The 20,621-nt window shown below is 36.9% G+C and overlaps 1 pseudogene; it reads right to left on the reverse strand.

Moving 5' to 3' along the window:
- Positions 1 to 11,624: 11,624 nt before the first annotated feature.
- LOC149265919 (BTB/POZ domain-containing protein At3g05675-like) lies at positions 11,625 to 12,952 on the reverse strand (annotated as a pseudogene).
- Positions 12,953 to 20,621: the final 7,669 nt, after the last annotated feature.

Here is a 20,621-nt window from a genome sequence, read left to right on the forward strand (position 1 = left end):
ATTTCTGTTGCTGATTGATCCGGATTTAAACAGGAACGCAACAAATTACAGAGATAACCATATACACAAAGATGCAGCGGAAATAATACTTCATTTCATTAATGGAAAATACTGAAATATGCTTACAACCAGAAATGGAAATAAACTAGCTAGGGAAATGGTAGCTTATCTCTGAGAAGAGATGTGTTGGCTACATGCCTCTGAACTGTTCTGAACTGTGTTACAATGAGGCTCGAGGGCCTATTTATTGTTGAGAAACAATGGAAAACCCTTAACATTCCGAAATCTAACCCTAGAAGATGAAACACCAAATTGTGGGCCCTGTTTGGGTAAATTGGTACATCAATTTCCCGGGGTCATAACTTTGGCATACGATCTCCGTTTGACACGTACGATAGCTCGTTAGAAAGATCTATCTGAGTACTACCACTTTGGGAGAGAGTATCAATGAAGAAAAAGTAAGGTGCACCGGGTAGTCTTCGTCTGGGCCGAAGCTCATAGTTACTCACCTTAGAGGACTATATAAACCTGTTAGTTGAGTCAGAAAAAAAAGAAATTTGAAATGCAAGAATTAAAATAGAAAAAGAAGGATATAGTCAAGGAGAAGAAGGCAGCAAGGATTGTTGCAACACAACGTCGAGTATAATAAAGGATTGAAAGAGATAAAGCAAGGCAAGTTAAGGACCAACAAAAGCAAATGGCAAGAGAGGAAAAGGAAAAACGAAAGGCACAACAAATGCTTGAAAAGGAACAAGGGATGATCAATGATACAAGAATAGCTGATGAAACCAGAATTATTTCAAACTCTTTGGACCCCATTGCAGATAATACACCATTATTCCAAGATCTCATAAACATTCAAGTGCCCCACTATCAAACTGAGGGCTTACCCACTTGCCTTGTTCCTACCAGAGCTGGTGTCAATTCTTTGTATGCTCATTACACACCTCCACTTAATGCAGGGGTCAGTAGTACAAATGTGAGGTATGGGTACTCAGTACCTCCATGGTTGGAAGCTGCAAATTGGAATCAATCATATGGCATCAATCAACCATTTCCTAATCAGCCCTTGACTGATAGGCCAACCTACCTGGCTCGAGAAGGTAACTCGAGGAGTTTTTGCACTCAAGATTCTTAGGGCCATAAATAATAGGGGTGTCATATGTTTTTGGTTCTAACCACATTATGATGTGGATTTTGGATGGATTGTATCTTTTTCTTGGCAAAAAAACATTTTGGCTTATAACACAAGATTGTATCTTTTTCCTGTCACAGAAACTTTTTGGCTTACAACACTAGATTGTATATTTTTCTTGTCCCAAGAAAAATTTTGGCTTACAACCTAGTAGTGATTTCTTGTGGCAACCTAACTTTGTGTTGATAAGAAATTTTCAATGGAATATGTCTTCTTATAAAATATTAATTATGATAAAACTATTTCTATAAGTTATTCTGTGCGCCCTCTCCGCCACGTCACAAAACCATGCGTCAAAGCACATGGAGCCGATACAACACCTATCCACCGTGGAGCTCCATGTGTTGGCCATCATATCATCGCATAAAACTTTGTGTCTGCACCATTTCAGAGGTTTATTTGGGGTCATTGCTGCGATGTTTGGGAATTCAATAATAACATTCCATTCCAACTCTAGACAAGAGATAATGGACAAAGGCTTAGGAAAATGGCTAAATACAAAAATCAAATGACCAAACAGTCTCAAATGAGGAGGCAATCTACCCCATAATAAGTTTTACTAAATGTGAAAAATCCACTGATAATTTTATTCATTGAGGGGACACTTGAGAAATTGAAAGCACTCATTATCAAGTTGCATATGAAAAAGGCTAAATACAGAAATCAAATGACCAGACAATCTTATTATGATTGAGAGCACTCATTGTCCAGTTGCATATGAAAAAGGCTAAATACAGAAATCAATGAGGAGGCAATCTACCTCATAATAAGTTTTATTAAATGTGAAAAAGCCACTAATAATTTTATTCATTGAGGGGACACTTGAGAAATTGAGAGAACTCATTATCAATTTGCATATGAAAAAGGCTAAATACAGAAATAAAATGACCAGACAGTCTTATCTCATAATAATTTTTTGAGAGCACTCATTATTAAGTAGAGTAGGAAAAAACCTATCATTTAATCATGTATATATAGAATTGTACATCAAGATAGCCAGGGAATGAAGCCCAGCTATGGTAGCCCATCATCATGAACAAAATTTTCGTGTAAACCAGAAACACACTCAAAATCGAGGACGTATTGAGAAGTTATTCTGATGAGAAAATTAGGATAATGCAGGAAAAGATCATTAATATTATACCTAGTTTTCTTTACATGAATTCTACAGAAAAAGATTATGGTGAGATTTTTCCAAAGGATGCCTTTGATCTCAACATTGAAGGCATCAAATTTGTAGCACTGTACAAAGCTCTAAACTCACTTATGGATCCAATAAGTGGACCGTTATCTAAAGGAACATCATTCAACTTGATAGCTCGATCATTAAGATTATACCTAGTTTTATTTACATGAATTCTACAGAAAAAGATGATGGTGAGATTTTTCCAAAGGATGCCTTCGATCTCAACATTGAAGGCATCAAATTTGCAGCACTGTACAAAGCTCTAAACTCACTTATGGCTCCAATAAGTGGACCGTTATCTAAAGGAACATCATTCCACTTGGTAGCTCGATCATTAAGATTATACCTAGTTTTCTTTACATGAATTCTACAGAAAAAGATGATGGTGAGATTTTTCCAAAGGATGCCTTCGATCTCAACATTGAAGGCATCAAATTTGCAGCACTGTACAAAGCTCTAAACTCAGTTATGGCTCCAATAAGTGGACCGTTATCTAAAGGAACACCATTCAACTTGATATCTCGATCATTAAGATTATACCTAGTTTTCTTTACATGAATTCTACAGAAAAAGATGATGGTGAGATTTTTCCAAAAGGATGCCTTCGATCTCAACATGAAGGCATCAAATTTGCAGCACTGTACAAATCTTTGAACTCACTTATGGCTCCAATAAGTGGACCGTTATCTAAAGGAACATCATTCAAATTGATAGCTCATGCTTCAACCATAATGCTTACAAAGCAATTTCTACCCATTGTATTCTGTAATAGCTAGTCAGTGAACCCCAAGACGGGCTGGAAACAAAGACTACTTCAGATATTCACATAATGAGTAAACTATTATATCAGATACTAATATACATTAGAACTTTGAAGTGAACAACTGAATCAACGGGACCTAGGAATAAGTCATATTTGCTCATTTACAGGATCCACATCCTTAATTAAATTAAAATGAAAAGTCACTGATATAGTACAGTTTTATCGTTGGACCCCGAGCAGGGTTAGTTATTGAAATGCATTTTATGTATGAGAACATAATTCATTACTAAAAATATTTATTCTCTTATCTCTGTAACCATGAGTAACTGGTTTTGGAATCGACTGTAAAATGTGTGAACTCCTTATTTGTTTATTTATTTTATGGTCACATCAAATTAGATTTCCAAAAATAATTCTGGATCGAATTATTCAATTATGATGATAGAATCCACGTTTAGCAACAATCGTATTAAATTCAGGGTACTATCAAAATGCAGGGAAGCTATATATGCAACAACAAATAACTAATTTGTTCGTAGATATAAATGCAGGGAAGCTATATATGCTCATAGTTAGATAACTGCAATGGTAGACTTATACTGCCCCATACATATGGCCATTAAAGAATTTGTTATTTTCAACGCACCCAAAATAACCCCAAATTTGCTTAAACTGTAAATATACTCAAATTAGTCCACTGAGAGCAGCAACAGAGGGTTTCGAGGATTCATTTAAAATACAAAGAGTGAAGTTCTTGAAAAAAGCTTTCACGGACAAGGTGAAGACAAGTTATGCAAGTCAATTCAGAGCAGCGACAGAGAGTTTTGAGGGTTTGTTTGGGGTCATTGCTGTGATGTTCCATTTTCCCTTTGTCTTTCTGCTTGGGTCTGGCTGTGGGGCGAAGCCCTCCGCCGAGGATGGCACGGGACGGTCGGGGCACAGGATGGTCGAGGATAGCACGGGACGGCAAAAATAATAGCGAAAACAACAAAAATAACAGCGAAAAAAACGAAATTTCCACAAAAACCCTAAACCTTCAACAAAAAACAGCATCAAATATCCAAAAACCCTAAATCCTCAAAAAAAATCCTCAAAAAAATGCCATAAAATGCCATAGAAAGTTTACAAAATATCCAAATAGAGTTGATTGTGTTGAAAAACACAGAGAAATTGCTAGTAGGATTAAAATCCTACTGGATACAGGCCATGGATGGTCGCCGACCTCCCCCACCTTCCCCGAAACTCGCCAGACCTTCTCCACACCTGCAACGACCTTTTCCACACCTGCAACGAGAAGAAAAAGGCATTAGGGAATAGAAAACCACCAAAACACCAGCACAAAACACCAAATTAACAACAAATTCTTATTTTAACTCGAGCTCAGTAAAACTACAACCGACTCCTCCCCAAACAACAAAATCACCGAATAAGACAAGCACCAGAGAAATGCTAAACAACTGGCATTCCATGCTAAACCACCGGCATTCCAGAACGGCCAAGAAATACAGGCAGAAAAGCACAAGAAAAGCAGAACCGTTGTTCCAACCACAAACCCTGAAACTCCAGCAAACATTTGCACCAACACCTGCATACCAGGCGAAGCGCGTAGGTACACAAACCTTGTCAACCAAACAAACACTTCGAACATCACACGAATAAACGTCGAAGCGCGCAGGTTCTGGGGCCATCCCACACCATCTTCGGCGGGGGGCTTCGCCCAACAATCGGCCTCGAGCAGAAAGACAAAGGGAAAATGGAACATCGCAGCAATGACCCCAAACAAACATGTGAAATGGCGCGAACACAAAGTTTTATGCAATGATACGATGGCCAACACATGGAGCTCCACGATGGACAGGTGTAGTATCGGCTCCATGTGGTTTTACTTGTGGTTTTGTGACGTGGCGGGGAGGGCGCACATGTAATGGCGACCCTCCCCTAGGTCGCTAATGTGGGTGCATTTTGTCGTGACTGCTGTATAGTCCTTTGTTTACGGTGTTACATAATGAAGCAAGCGGTACACATTAAATAAAGCAAGTGGTACATATTAAATAAGCTTTGGACATATCGATGGATCTTTGTGAGGTTTCACACTTTGGTTTTGCACCCATGAATGGCATTTAACCCGAAGCCAGGGTTTTTCAACCATGTTAAAGATGTAAAATGAAATATAATTTTTTTGGGGGACAAATCGACTCTGGGAACTGATCTCAGGTTGTTTGAGAGAATGTGATAAATGGTAAACTAGAAGAAGCAGAGATATATGTGTGGAATAATGTCAATGAAGATGTCCTTTAGAATTTTAATGTAAATCTCTCTTTGTGAATGTATCAATACATGTTTTTCATGTTTTGGAATAATTATTTTTTAAAATTGAAAATTAATTTTTTAATAAAAAATATAGATTTGTTATTCAATTATTCATTAGATAGTGTTTTTTTTTAAATTCAGGTTTCTCTGATCTATAGCATGAATAATTGGAAATATTTATGTAGAAATCACATTAGAAGTGTATTGCTGACGCGTTTCGAACCAAATCTTTTTTAGGTGTGGATGATTTTTTGAACTTTTCCGAAATGGATTTCCATGTCTTTCCCCCACTTCATCATGTAATTGTTCATTTGTCACCTTTTTGTATTTATTAACTAGACAATCCACTTTCACTGACATAGCTAGGTCCTCGTCAACTGCTTATATGCGGTCTGTATTATGATAATATGTAGTTTATTTTTATAATTTGTAACCGGTCCTTGATGATTTTCTTCAAGATACCTCTTTCTATGGTGGACCATTCTTTTTTTCTAATCTCCTAAGAAAAATTACATTTCACTGCTCATATAGATTTTGACAATTTTCTCTATGGAATTTCTGGTATGATGATATGAGGTGTAACACTCTCCTCCCACTTCTACCCAAGCTACCAGCCAACCAGGTTAAACATGTGACAAGAGGCTACTATGGCATGATTAAATGTCCTAGGTAACCTTAAGGAAATGGAATCGACGGAAACACAACACACATACCTCTCTCAGGTGCTTCAGGACCCCCAAGAGCTACTCCACCATTCCATGTGCCCAATCCTTTGTGTTAGCCTAGCATTTACATGAATTAAATCTAGATCAACTGTAAACCTATAATCGGTCCCACAATGCCTGCAAGGGAGAGATTACAGTCTCTATCAGCGAGTTCTATGCCAGAGACTGCGAGATTTAAGCCAGCTTTTTAGGGTTAGTCTCCAAACCAATGCCTAGAACTCGATGAGACTCTCTAAGACATCAAACCCTCTATCACAAAACTTCATCAGGGGCTCGATCTAACCAAGTCTAACCATGACAGACATTTTTTCAAACACTTAGTAAATATGCAACCTATAGGTGTAAATAATAGATCTCAGCATAGGGGTCTCATACTTATCTAATATTCACTATGAAGCATTGTCTCCTTATCACATTAGCTATCATTTCATCCATTAGGTCATAACTACATTGATCATTCAATAACAAGTAAGAACATGATGAGAGCCACTCATGGCTGATGTCATAAAACATGTAAATAACCAATATAATAGGGACATAAATACTAATGAAATCACAGACGTATAAACCATATATAATCCATCATAATGTTCTTAAAGGTACAAGGAGAAATAAGCTTTCATTAATGATTCAAAATCCAAACCCGGGATGGGACTTCCACATTGCACCCAACCATAGAATGACCGAGCCAAATCTCTTTTCATCCATTCACCCCCATGCCATATTACAATCAAGAATGTGGGATTTGTTAGAACACATCAATAAAAACTCATCCAGGGCTTCCAGAGGCCATCCACCTCATCCCATCAAACAATGATTCCACCTCATGATCGGACATCACAAAACCAACATGAGATCAATCTCTATCTCAGCCTTCTAGGGCTCCAGATTTTTTGTTCCAACCGAGGCTACGGGACTAGTAACTCAACCCACAACTTTTACCGGGCTCCAAAGCATTTTTCCAACCAAGGCTATGGGACCAGTAACTCAACCCACATATTTTACCAGGCTCCAAAGCATTTGTCCAACCAGGGCTATGGGAGTAACTCAACCCACTGAGGGCTCTAGAGTGTTTGTCCAACTAAGGCTACGGAACTAGTAACCCAGCCCAAGTTGTTACAGGTCTCCAAAACGTTTGTCCAACCAATACTACATGAGTAGTAACTCAACCCAAGCCATTACGGGGCTCCAGAGCATTTGTCCAACCAAGGAGTCTAGGAACTAATAACTCAACCCAAGCTAAGGAAACATGAGAACCAACCAAAAAAAAAAAATTAAACCCACAACACCATGACTATCGAGAAAATGGCAAGACTAGGAAAATCTACTGTCAATCCCAACCATCCTCCATGCCAATGATAGATCATAACCAAGAAACCACATGCATTTGCCATGCATGCCAAAACTAGTGAGGAAAACATACATGCAACTTGATACCTACAAGAAAAACCCATTGTAGACACTGATACCAATGCCCTCTGAAGCTTTCCTGCTCTTCCTTTGCCTACTTGCTCCAAAACTTAAAGTATGCCACAACCTCCAAGAGTGCTCCAAGAAAACTCTAAGTATCCAAGAGTATGAGTGAGAGAGAGAGAGAGAATAGAAGAGAACTCCAACACTAAACTGACCAAATTTTTCCCACTGATCCTCAAAAGCCTTTTTATTAATGAGGCCTTTGTTTTCTTCATTTTCCATTATTTTCCTTCATTTTCCTCTTCACGTGAAACTTGTGACCTTTCACCTTCCGTCTGTCCTAATTTCTATTATTTTCATAAATAAAATTCCAATAAATGCCTCATGCCTTTCCAAAGCCTTTGCCATTGCGTTTGCCAGTTTCCTTAGCAATAATAAAATGAATCGACACCCACTGGGATGTTTTCCCCACCATTCAGGTTGGAATACGTGTCCCATCACTATGGCCTTATATATATTTTACATGGAATTTTCACCAGGGTTGTTACATCAGGGGCCATTGTGGATAGTGATAGGCAGTGCAACTATCTTGTTTCAAATAATATTCTTATAGCACAATGAAAGCTTTAATTAGGAAGCTGACTAAAAGTATTTTATGTTTATTTGAGGAATATGCTTCAGGAGTAGCTACATAATGATTTTCCATATTGACGCTTTGGACTGCCCGAGCGTGGTTTGATGTAATATTCCTTTTTGGAAAATTACCCTTAGGGTTGAAAAGAGCACGTGAAGAAATTGAATTCTATACTAGTATGATTGTATTTCTAGGTTTCTTCATTTTTCAAATAGAGTTGATATTGAATGCACACATTGTAAACAAACTAGTTGATTTCACCAACAACAATACAAGTAAGGCCAATTCAATAGTACATAGCATGATACAAATCCACAATCCTTCCAATAACACATTGTAGTTTTAGTCTCACAACTAATGAAATATCCATATACATGTCATAATAACCGGCCTTCCTCAAAATCAAATTTGTGTCAATCAAAATGATTTTTGTACAAACAACAATGCGGCATCATATAAATGTGATCTCTCTTCAAAGTTGTTAGAAGTAAAGTAGATATGTATCCTATTTTAAAATATGAAATGCAGTAATTTTAGAGTATATGTTATCTTAAAAAATCTAAAAATTGTAGTTTATATGAAATTTTGGCATACAAAAATATGGTCCATCATTTAAATTGGAACTCAACATGTTTGAAACTAAATCATTGTTAGTAGTCATACTCATGAACAATCGGTACATGTTTCCTTGTTATTAATTTTTTTTTTTAAATATCAGGTTGGAGGGTTGATCACAAGTTGTTGAAGGTGAGTTAGTGGGCTAGGTGATCAATTGGTGCAGACTTCTAAAGGAACACGTGTTATTGCACTGGAACTTTGTCGAGAATTTGAAGATAAATTTCTCCATCTTATTGACTGAGAGAGGTATGTTACATTCCTTTCATTTAAAAGGGAAAATGGTTTTGAATAAATTAGTTTGCTAATTTATTTTGCATTTTTTGAAATAAATAAACATGTTCAATCCTATTTTATGCTTCATCTATTCAAAGGAAAAATACTTCCTTTTACTAGCACATTATTTGACTTCCAGATGATAATCTTGAGTCTTCTTGTTTTCATCCTACATATTTCAGGATTTTAGATGCATTTGTGTAATTTATGTTGGCTATACTTTCCAGTCTCATTGATCAACTTTGTTGTCATCCATAGGACATCAACAAAATTATCTTATCTTATTACCATTTTCCCATAAATTCTCGATGAGTAGCTTTTGTTTTACCTTAGTATAATTTTTTATTCATACATTGAATTAAAGGTTGTGCAATATATAAGTGTTTATTTTGTTTTGGTACAATTTATTTGAGAAAAATGATGTTCTTGTACAGTTGCAATGATCTTGTAACCAAAATGAACACACTATACCAATTATTGGATAAGAAGTCAAATCATAACGATGAAGAACAAATGTTTGGGGGTATTTTCACATCTAGTGTTGGAATACCTACAATTATTAAAAGATGAAGGAACGCATCTCCATCTATTAATACTCAAATTAGTAATATGTTAGATGTGTGAAATCCCACTTGTTAGCAGAGTTTAATTCTAAAGTGGGAAACAAAATCTCTAATTTATTTTTTCATTAATAAATTAAGTTTGCATAGCTTTACATCAAGAAAACTAACTCAACAAACTAGGAGAGAAAATCTCAACAAGATCCTAAAAATTAGCAATGAAGCACAATAAGAGAGACAGATAGATATAAGATTTCAAATAGTCCATGAGAATAGGAAACCAAAACACTTTTGCATCAATCCACAATAATACCATCCCACCAAAATAATAATGAGAAATACATATGCTAAAAACTTAGAATTAGAATCTCTGACATTTCTCTAAACAATAGAAGCATTGGTATCTAGTGCTTTTAGGAGAGAGGGAAAATGTTGCATTTGGTGTTGGGAAATCTAATGACCCTCATCTGCAACTAGTGGAACCTAAAATTCTAAAACAATATCCATAGCATCATTGATTAGGATCTTTGTGTCCAATGTTGGCTCATGACATTCGTTGATGACATTATGGATGCTCATTTGATGCACACACAAAAATGCCAATGGAAAGCATATTTATCTTGAAGGGAAGCTTAGGGTGATGAATGATGCTAAAGTGGGTTGTAACTTGTGAACCAATGATAAGAGTCCACCAAATCTAAACTTTAAAGTAAGGAAATATTTTTGTAATAGGTGAGAAACTCTGAAGTTTGTAGAATGTCCTATAAGGTGGTGTCTTGTGGAAATTGAGGGTGATACAAAGCAAATGATGGAAGAGGTTTACAAAAATCCTTTAAATTTTTTTATTGAACCTTGCATTGCAATTGTAGAACATAATGATGTTGTGGATAGGGTTGTTGGATAAAAGTGAAAGAATGCTTTTAAGCTTTAGGATCAACCTATACTTGATGTTATTTATATTATCTATATGCAATAGGTAAGTATTGTTAAATGCATCATATTAGGCACGAGTTGATTTAAGTTCCTATTGGTGAGTTGGAGGAAACAATAGATTGTTTATTTCCTATTTTGCAGTAGGTGTGTAATAGATGCAAACATGATCATGTCGTGTTGCTAAATTAGATTCCTTTATATGTAATGAATATCAGTTGTCTTCGTTTTGCTAAGAGAAGCAAGCTTCGCTATAGCTTAGGTGGGGGGAATGTGCTTGTAGTTGTGTGTGTATATAACACTTAAAGAAACAAAAAACAAAAATAATATTTGACATCAAACTCAAGTAGAAAAGGAAAATTTAAAAAAACTGGATCTCCAAGGTGGTTTTCATGCCCCCTCCAAATTTGGAATAGGAATAATTCAAACCTTCCCCAAGCTAGATTACTTACTACCAACTGGATTAATATTACAAAAAACCCTCCAGTGTTCACTGTAGTAAGTATCACAAACCTAGGGTTCTAGGAAAGTAACTAGACCTACCTCTGCCACTGGGATACTCCACTATTCTACCAAGTCCATTTAATGAATAGTAGAGATACATGCCCAAGAAGCAACTTTGTTTTGGAATGCCCAGATGGGGATTGATTTTCTATTCTAAAAACAAATGAATTCTTTCCTTCAACTTCGTAGGTTAATTCGAATGTATGGTGTAGTTTTCTCTAAACCTTACGTGAAATTCCAGTGATTTAATGATTCCTTTTACTATGATCTCAATCCTCCATCTAGTTTAATTGATTGGCTTCCTTTCTCTGTGAATTCATCAATTTAAGGTGAATTGTACATAGTATTATATGGTCCTTTATTTAACCATCTTGAATCATGTAATGAGTGCCCCAAATTTCTGTCAGTGAATACAAGCCATCTCCTCTTTGTTGCCTTGCATCTATAACACCACAATTCAAAAGCTTCACTTAAATATGGATGTCTTGCTTGCTATGTTTGAAGCTAATTATATTAATGGCAAACATTGTTAGTGGTAGAGGTATTGTTGGTATTAACACCGATCAAACCCAAAGATGGTGTCCTTTTTTTTGCTTTGTATATATAACACCACACTCCAAAAGCTTCACTTAAATCTAGGCATATTTCTTGCTCTGTTTTAAGCTGTTCACCTAAATTCTCAACTTGATCGCTAGAAGGCAATGCCAGAACCAGGGAAATGAGCACATATTCTATGCTTTGACAGAGATCATTATCCATTTGGTAAGGCATTTTATCATAAAACAATTGTAGGTCAAGTTGTGGCTTTGTCTCCCTTATAAATGGTAGCCAAAGTTTCAATGAATGTGTTTGGCTTGGAGAAGAAAGGGTTACATTTTCATACCCAACTACCTCCAAAACCTTTCTTGTAACTTCAATAAAGTTCAATTTTTTTCCCAGAGGCATGAACTGAATGTTATCTCCTTCATTTTGTAAATAAATATATTTGAAGCTTTTATCCACTTGCTGACAAATTCAGTTAAAGGATCCATCTTAGGTAAAATATGACACAACCATAAGAAGTTAGCCAAAAATCTTAGAATGTGATTTTGGTGGTCTTATAGGACATCTTTTGTATGAGATAACAAAGATGCATTTTACTTTCAAAAATGGCAAACAACTCTCATAGATGTTTTTTTACTTCATACTTTGCATTGTCATCTATTCTATGTAGAGGCACATCATCATATTCAACAATCATATACTCTCACTACTCTTGTGCAGAAGATTTGAGTTCATCCGGAGAAGCATGTAAATGAGAATGCTTTATGTCAACTTGAATTTGAGCATGTGTGGTAGAGAGAAACACATTTCTTACCACTTCTAAGTCAACTAATTGAAGTCTAGAAACGATGGGAATGACTTCTAAACCTAGCTATGGAAGGGCTTTTATAATTTCTTTCTATTCATATTCTTCTAAGGGAACTGTCTCTAAATATTGAACACATTTTGAAATTATTCAATCAGTACCATGTTTGGTGGTTGCTTTCAAAATGCCAAGAGTCATTTTTACATGTAACCATAAACTTATCACTAGGATGTTGTCCATATAAAAAATCCTTAAAATGTTCAAATGATGATTATATTTAGATTCGCAGCAGCAAAGTTCTACGTAATTTTAGAAATTGTCATATGGGCTAGTCATCTGAAAGATTCTTCGCAAAATATTTGTTTTGTTTTACTAATTTTTCTTCATGGTAGTTAAACAAGTCTTCTTTTCCATCACCTATCCTTAATCTCACAATTACATCACTGGTGGGATGATCCACAATTTTTCTTAATGCAGCATTCTCTTTTATCATGGGAAAATGAAAGCCATTCAAGATTCATAACAAACAAAAATAGTAACTTGAGGGGAAGCTGACACACTCCATCCTCATCCAATGGAAAGGTATATCCTAAAATATATTGTCCCAAAGTAAACAAGTATAATCATTATCACATAAAGAGATGGAATGGAGAGTAGCTGATGAGGATCGCATGCAGCCCTAGCTGCTACTGCAGCTCCTAGTGTGAAGCAGCAACTACTACACCTCAGTGGCCCCTGCTGCTGAGGATATCTCGACAAGCATTGGAAGGCGAGATCACAGCTTTAGCATTCAGCAGGCAGATACTCCTTAGTTCGTATTGGCCCTCAGTGACCTTTTGGTGCTGAGGCTTGAGCATGATGGATCCATCAGAGGATGAAGAACATCATTCAGATCACCAGCAAGAAATAGAAGTAACAGAAAGAACCAACCTTCAGTTTCAAAGTTTGTTAAAAGAATGGAAGAAATACCAGAAATATCTCTTCCTCCAGCACTCCCTAGAAAAGTAGCACTCTCCCTGGTAGAACGAGGATTAGTAAGGCAATTTATTGGGTTGTAGCCATCACCTAAGACTATACAAAAGTGGGTAGAAAGAAACTGGGCTGCATCAGTAAATGGGAAGATCTCAATCAAGTTCTGTGGTAATGGTTATTACACCTCCCATTTTGAAACCAAAGAGGACCGTGATCTAGTATTCAGGAATGGTCTGTATTTAATGGATACAAGGGGATTGTATCTGAATAGATGGACACCAGACTTTGATCCAGAAATGGATGTTCCAAATGCTGTACAAGTATGGGTAAGATTGTCATATCTTCCCCTTCACTAGATGGGATATGATTTAGTTAAAGCCATAGGAAACGTAGTTGGGAAATACAAAGACAGATGCAAGCCTAAAGAAAACATGCATGCATGTGCCTGAATCTGCGTGGAAGTGGATCTAGCGAAAGGTATCCTAGAAGCTATCAAAATAAAAGTGGATCAGTGGATGCACATACAACAGCTGGACTATGAGAAAATCCCCTTCAAATGCAAGGTATGTCATGAATACGGTCATTTTCCAAATAGATGTACAAAAAACAAGGAAAATGAAAGTGAAAAGGTCGAGGATCTGGAAAATAAATGGTAGCAGGTCAAAGGAAAAAAGACAGCTAACAAGCAACTAGTCCAGCCCTCCTCTCAACCCTCATCATCTGTTGAAGCTCACCCTTCGTCAAAAGCAGTCTTAACCAGCCACAACCCCTTTGATCCACTGCTCCCTTCAGATCCCCGTCCCCTGGACCCAGATCTATATCTAGATGTAGAACCCCTCTCTCCCCTAACCCCCTGCAGTCCCCTCTTTCCCCCATAGGTTCAACTCACCTCTCTCCTCCTCCTTCAGTAGACATGATATTAAACAGCACACAAGCAAAAGAAGCCTTCCCAAATGCAGAAAATAAAAAAAAAAATTAGAAGAAAGACAAATAAAGAAATAAGGGATGAAGCAACAGCAAAAGAAATGGCTCTAGGAACACAACAACCTATGGATACTTACCTAGGGAAAAGCACAGGAAATATAGAGAAAAGCCAGCATAAGTTCAAAGGAACCATGCACCACCCAACAAGTAAATAATGATAATAGTCTCCTGGAATTCTAAAGGAATGGGGACAACTTTTAAGGAAAATGCAACAAGAGATATTCTGACAAAAGAAAACCTAGATATCCTCATGTTCCAGGAGACAAAAGTAAACAATCAAGAATCGGAAAATCTTAAAAAAAAAAGTTCAGGCAATATGAAGGGGAAGCAATTCAGGCAATAGGAGCATTAGGACGAATATGCACAATCTGGAAAAAAGGAATATGGGAATTAATGGGAAAAAAAAAGGGTAGCACTGGATTTTAATTGATCTAAGGAGGATCAGCACAAAAGATAAATACAGGGTGATAAATATATATGCCCCCAATCACTATAAGGAGAAAGAACAGTGTTGGGCAACAATGAAGGAATTATTACAAGAAACACAAGCTGGGAAAATAATTCTAGGAGGAGATTTAAATCTGGTTAGAAGTATAGAGGAAAAGTTTGGAGGAAACTATCAAGTGGATCCATCTAGGGATTCTTTAGAAGAAATAATGGAATAGCACAACCTTCTGGATATTCCTCCAAATAATGGAAAATATACCTGGAATAACAAGATAGTGGGTAAAAGTAACATAAAAGAAAGATTGGATAGAATTTTGATCCAAGAAAACATAGTAGCAATGTACAACTCTATCAAATCAAAAATCATTCACACTATAGCTTCTGATCATAAACGGGTTGTAATAGCATTGGGAAAAATGGAAAACCAAGGCCCACTCTCGTTCAGCTACAACTCAATCTAGGAAAGTAGCACAAAAATCAGTGAATTAGTTAAAGTAGCATGGGAACCAAGAATATCAGGCTCACCACAGTACATATGGGAGACAAAATTAAAAAATGTAAGATCTAAGCTAAAGGAATGGGCAAGATTAAATGAAATGAAAAAAGAAAAGAAAAAAAGAGATACAACAGAAAATAGACAGCATGCAGGCTGCAAAAGAATGTAAAGAATAAATCAAGCAAGACTACCTAAAAGAGAAAGAAATATTCTGGGAGATATACAGCGAAAACATGAAAGAAGAGGAAGAGGCTAGAATGAAATCCAAAAGCCTCTGGCTCAAGGTAGGGGACAAGAATATGCCATTTTTTCACAACAATATGAAAATTAGAAGAGCTAGAAACCAGATAGAAAAAATACAAGTGGAAAATCAAGAAGTCAAAGGAGCAGAAGAAATAAAAAAAGCAGCTTACAAGCACTTCAAAAACTTACTGTCAGCAACAGAAGAAACGGCTGAATATGAAGAAATCTTGCAGCATACAAAAAGGAAAATCAAAAAAGAACAAAACAAAGATATGTGCAAGGATCTCACAGAAGAAGAAATTGTGGAGGCCATTTGGAGTCTGCATCTGGATAAAGTGCCTGGGCCAGACAGATTTACAATAGCTTTCTATAGAAATCATTGGCATACAATCAGAAAGGATTTTTTAAGAATGGAAAAGAATGTTTAAAAAAAAAATGGGAAGCCACACAAGATCTTCCTATCTTGCTTTGGTCCCAAAGGAAGCAAACCCCTCCACCTTCAATAGGTTTTGACCCATTTCTCTGTGCAACTCCTCCTACAAGATAATAACAAAAATAGTGGCAAATAGAATCAAGAAAGTGCTGCATCTAATTATCTCAGAAAATCAAGGAGGGTTTGTCCCAAACAGACAAATCATTGACAATGTCATAATAGTTCAGGAAGTTGTCCACTCCAGTATTCTAAAGCAAGAAAAAGGTATGATAATCAAACGAGATATGGCAAATGCTTTCGATAGAGTCAGCCACCCATATCTAATGGCTATACTCCAGAAACTGGGATTCTCAAAAGAAATAATATAAGTGATACAAGAATGCATCTCCACTCCCTGGATCGCCCCCCTCATCAATGGAAGACCCAGTGAATTTTTTCAAAGCAAAAGAGGCCTCAGGTAAGGCCACTCTCTATCCCCATTTCTCTACATAATAATGGCAGAAACTCTAAGTAGAGCATTGGAAACTTAGAGGAAAGAAAGAACTATCACAGGACTGAGAATAACAAAAGGAATAAAAACCATAAACCATTCCTTGTTTGTAGATGATACACTTTTGTTTGGAGGAGCATCAACAATAATAGCAAGAAGATTCAAAAAAACACTGGATGCATTTCTACAGGTGTTAGGTGAGCTATTGAATAATACAAAATTCAAGATCTATGGGTGGAATATTCCACCTAGAACCATGCAAAGAATTTCACAAATCATGGAAATCCCAGCACAGGAAAGCTAGAATCACTTCCTTTATCTGGGACTACCAATATCGAGAGAGAGCATGAAGTCAGAAATATGGACAAAAAAAATTGGAAAAATGCAAGACAGAATAAAGAATTGGGGAATGATGTGGCTAAATATGTCCGGAAGGGTGATACTAATTAAGGCTCTCCTTGCTGCGTTACCAATCTATCAATATGCACTAATCATGGCACCAGCAGGCACCCACAAATAGATGGAATTAATTCTAAGAAGCTTTCTATGACAGTGTGCGAAGCAGAAAAATAAAAAAATCAGTTTGGTTAGGTGGGAACAAGTAGTGCTTCCATATGAACAAGGAAGCCTATCCATTCAGTTACTTGGGCTCATGAATGCATCCCTAGGAATGAAAATAGTTTGGAGACTCATAACAGGTAAAGACAGATGGTGGAAAAAATCCTTCATAAAAAAATAACTAAATGGTTCCAAGGAGAAACTGCTGAATGGAAATATCCCAATAAGACAAAGCACCCAAGTATGGAAGCTAGTCAAAAGTGTCATTCCTATAATGAGCAATCACATTTCCAAAACTCCAGAAAATTGTCAAAAAACATCAATTTGGGAGGACAGAATCATGGGAAAAGACCCATTATAGGATCAACTAGAAATGGCTTGCATACAAGAGTGGATGAGAGGGAAAGGCTTTAATACATTACGCTCAATCTCCCTGTGGAATTAGAAGGAATGGCAGGAATGGAAAAGGCCAGCAATACCAACAAATCTGGAAGGACAATGGAGCAAAATAAAGTAGCATTTAAAGGGGGCAGCACCAATTCATCTTGATGAGGAAGATAATTACCCTTGGGACCCATGTAATGGGCAATATACAGTCAAAACTAGATATAAAATTCTCCAAGATCAAACCAATCAGCAAGATTGGGAATCATGGAAAATAGCATGGAAATCTAAAAGTTTTCCGAAGATAAAAATTTTCATTTGGACTCTATTAAAAGGAAAGATCCTAACTAGTGAAAATATTAAAAAAAGAGGCATCCAAGGGCCATCAAGATGCCCATTATGCCAGAAGGCTGAAGAAATCATTCAACATTTATTTCAGGATTGTAAATTCTAAAGAGAATGTTGGGAGCAGCTATTGAGCTGGCTGGAAGTGAATATAGACTCTGGGAAACCATTGCCGGAATTCCTCAACACTCTAGAGAAAGCCTACCCATATGCAACAAAGAAGAAAGTGACTATTATAAGAATATGGAAATCCATCCCAACAGTCCTATGTTGGCAAATTTGGCTGACTCGGAATAAGTGCATCTTCAAAAACCAAAATCCTAGAATTGGGGAAACTTTATCAAAAACATGGCAACTAACTTCAGAAATCCTCAATGAAAAAGGAACTGCTCCAACGGATTATAGTATTCTCTAACAAGAAGAAAGAGACTGGCTCAGTAAAGCCATCATAAAAAACAATGGTAAAAAAGGATAGAGAAAAGAAAGCTCAGGAAAAAATTGGAAACTAAGAATCACTGAAGAGGAAATCGAAAGTTGGAAAAGACTTCAAAAAAGATATTGTATGCAATTTGACGGAGCCTCCAAGAATAATCCTAGAAAGGCAGGAGCAAGGGGAATAATTTTTGACCCAAGTGGGAAAAAATTGTCACATATGAATGGGGATTGGGACAAATCTCAAATAATAAGGCTGAAGCTTATAGCCTGCTAATGGGGACAAAAATAATTAAAAAAATAGGAATCCACAATCCAATAATCTTGGGAGATTCAACCATCATAATTGAGGAAATAGTCCGAAACAAAAGCCCAAGCAACAAGTTCATGAGTAGGATCATCAAAAGAATCAGAAGGAATTTAGAAGACTCTAGCAATGTAACCTTCAAACATATACTGAGACTTCACAATGAGCAGGCGGATCACTATGCAGATCAAGCAGTGGAGAAAAATGAAGGAAGAGTTCGGGAGAACAAAGAAGAATATTACCGTTGTGTGCCATAAGATCAAAATGAATATGATAAGATTAAAGTTTTGGAAAATAGAGGGAAAAATCATGTTAAATCAGGGAGAAAATAAAAAAACAAAAAATGTAGCAAATCAAAAAACACAGAGCCCAAAGGAATCTTAGAAAAGCATGGGTAGGCAGAGGAAAAAGCATGGAAACAAGGATATGCAAATGATCACTATCAGAGAAAGCAATCTAAGTCACAAGGTTCATGAGCAAACAAATCACAGCTCAGGAGAATATCGAGACAATGAGGAGAAGTGCACTCAAATGGCAGCTCCCAAATTCATTGCATGGGCTGATTGACCCAACTATAAGAATAGAGGTAAGACAACAGAGCATATGAAATTTATTATTAGAGAGCTTATCGGTGAGTGAAATGTGATTTGTAGTCCTTGCATTGAAGCTTCAAATTTCCCAAGCCCTGTGACTAGCCCTTGTCTTTTCACTATAATCCTTTGAGCCCAGCACTCTCTCAGCGCAGCCACTCTCTAGACAACAGGTGCAGCTGCTCTCTGTGCATTACCTATCTTCTCCTCTTCACAGACTACCCCGCGGACCATTAGGAGTGCTCAGCTCTCAGTTCTTCTAACACTCTACCTATCAGGCTCTCCGCCCTTTGTTCCTTGCCAACCTGTCTCTGATCACCAGCTCTCTACCTATCTAGCTCTATGCTCTTTGGCTCTCTATCTTACATCATCCCCTCATTACTCCCATATCGATTATCTAGCATTCTGCTCTCTCTCATTCCTCAAGCTGCCTTACAGTCTCCCCTGCAGCATGCTATACCCTCCATTCTCTCCAAATTCACAGGCTCTTTTTAGTTCCAACCCTCCATTCACTACCAAACTTCAAAGCACCACGCAACATCTACAGCAGCTTGCCACATTCTTTGTTGATTATCACCAGCCCCTTCAAATCCGCAGTCTCCCTCTCAGCTGCATAAGCTTGGTGGGAATAGCTCTACACAAAAATCTAGACAGCAATCAACAAATAAGTGCATCACAGGACCAAAGAAGTGCTAGCAGTAGCAGCAAAGTAAGAGAAGAAAAAATCAAATGGAGTTCAATCCCATTGAAAAGGCAGCTAGGAACGACTCATGCCCAGCATGCAAAGGAAACAAGGTCATGATACATTGGCTACAACAATCTCTCAAAGATCTAAGAAATGAAATGAGGATGGAATATAGCTTTCAGAAGAGAAATATGTCAGTGCACAACGAGGAGATCATGGCACTGAAAGCTAAGTGCAAGCATCTGGAAGAAGCAGTGGACTACTACAAAAGCAAAACTACAAGTAGCGAAGGAGAGAATTCAGTCAACAACAATAACAGTAGTTAAGCAGCCCCGGAATATTCAGTATATAAGCCATAAATTCCAGAGAATTTATGTTATGTAAATATGCTTTCTTAGCAGGTCAATTTATCAAGCAGTATTCTAGAATAGTTAAAAGAAAATATGAAGTTTTGAAGCCAAGCACAAGAGATGGGACTGCGTTCTCATCTCACTGCTTAGGCTATTATCTCAATATAGCAGAATGTAATAGGAGTTTGCTCCATGTCCTTTTTTGGTAATATAACAACTACCCAATCTTGTTAAAAAAAAAAATTAATCATTATCACACCAACGCTCTTGCCTCTAAAAATTTCCTCAATCAACCCTTTAGCCCTTTGTTCACAAGAGGTCCAGTAAGAATCTGCCCAAGGAAAAATATATAAGTAACTTGAAAGAAAATTAAAATGCTTTTTTTAATCTATGACCTTTTGTACAAGTGTATCATTCAAAGTGTGTGAATGGTATGGAAACATCAG

Source organism: Pinus tabuliformis, chromosome 6 (genome assembly GCF_031772625.1).
Source record: "Pinus tabuliformis cultivar Carrire ecotype Pingquan chromosome 6, CPIR1, whole genome shotgun sequence".
NCBI classification, from domain to species: domain Eukaryota; kingdom Viridiplantae; phylum Streptophyta; class Pinopsida; order Pinales; family Pinaceae; genus Pinus; species Pinus tabuliformis.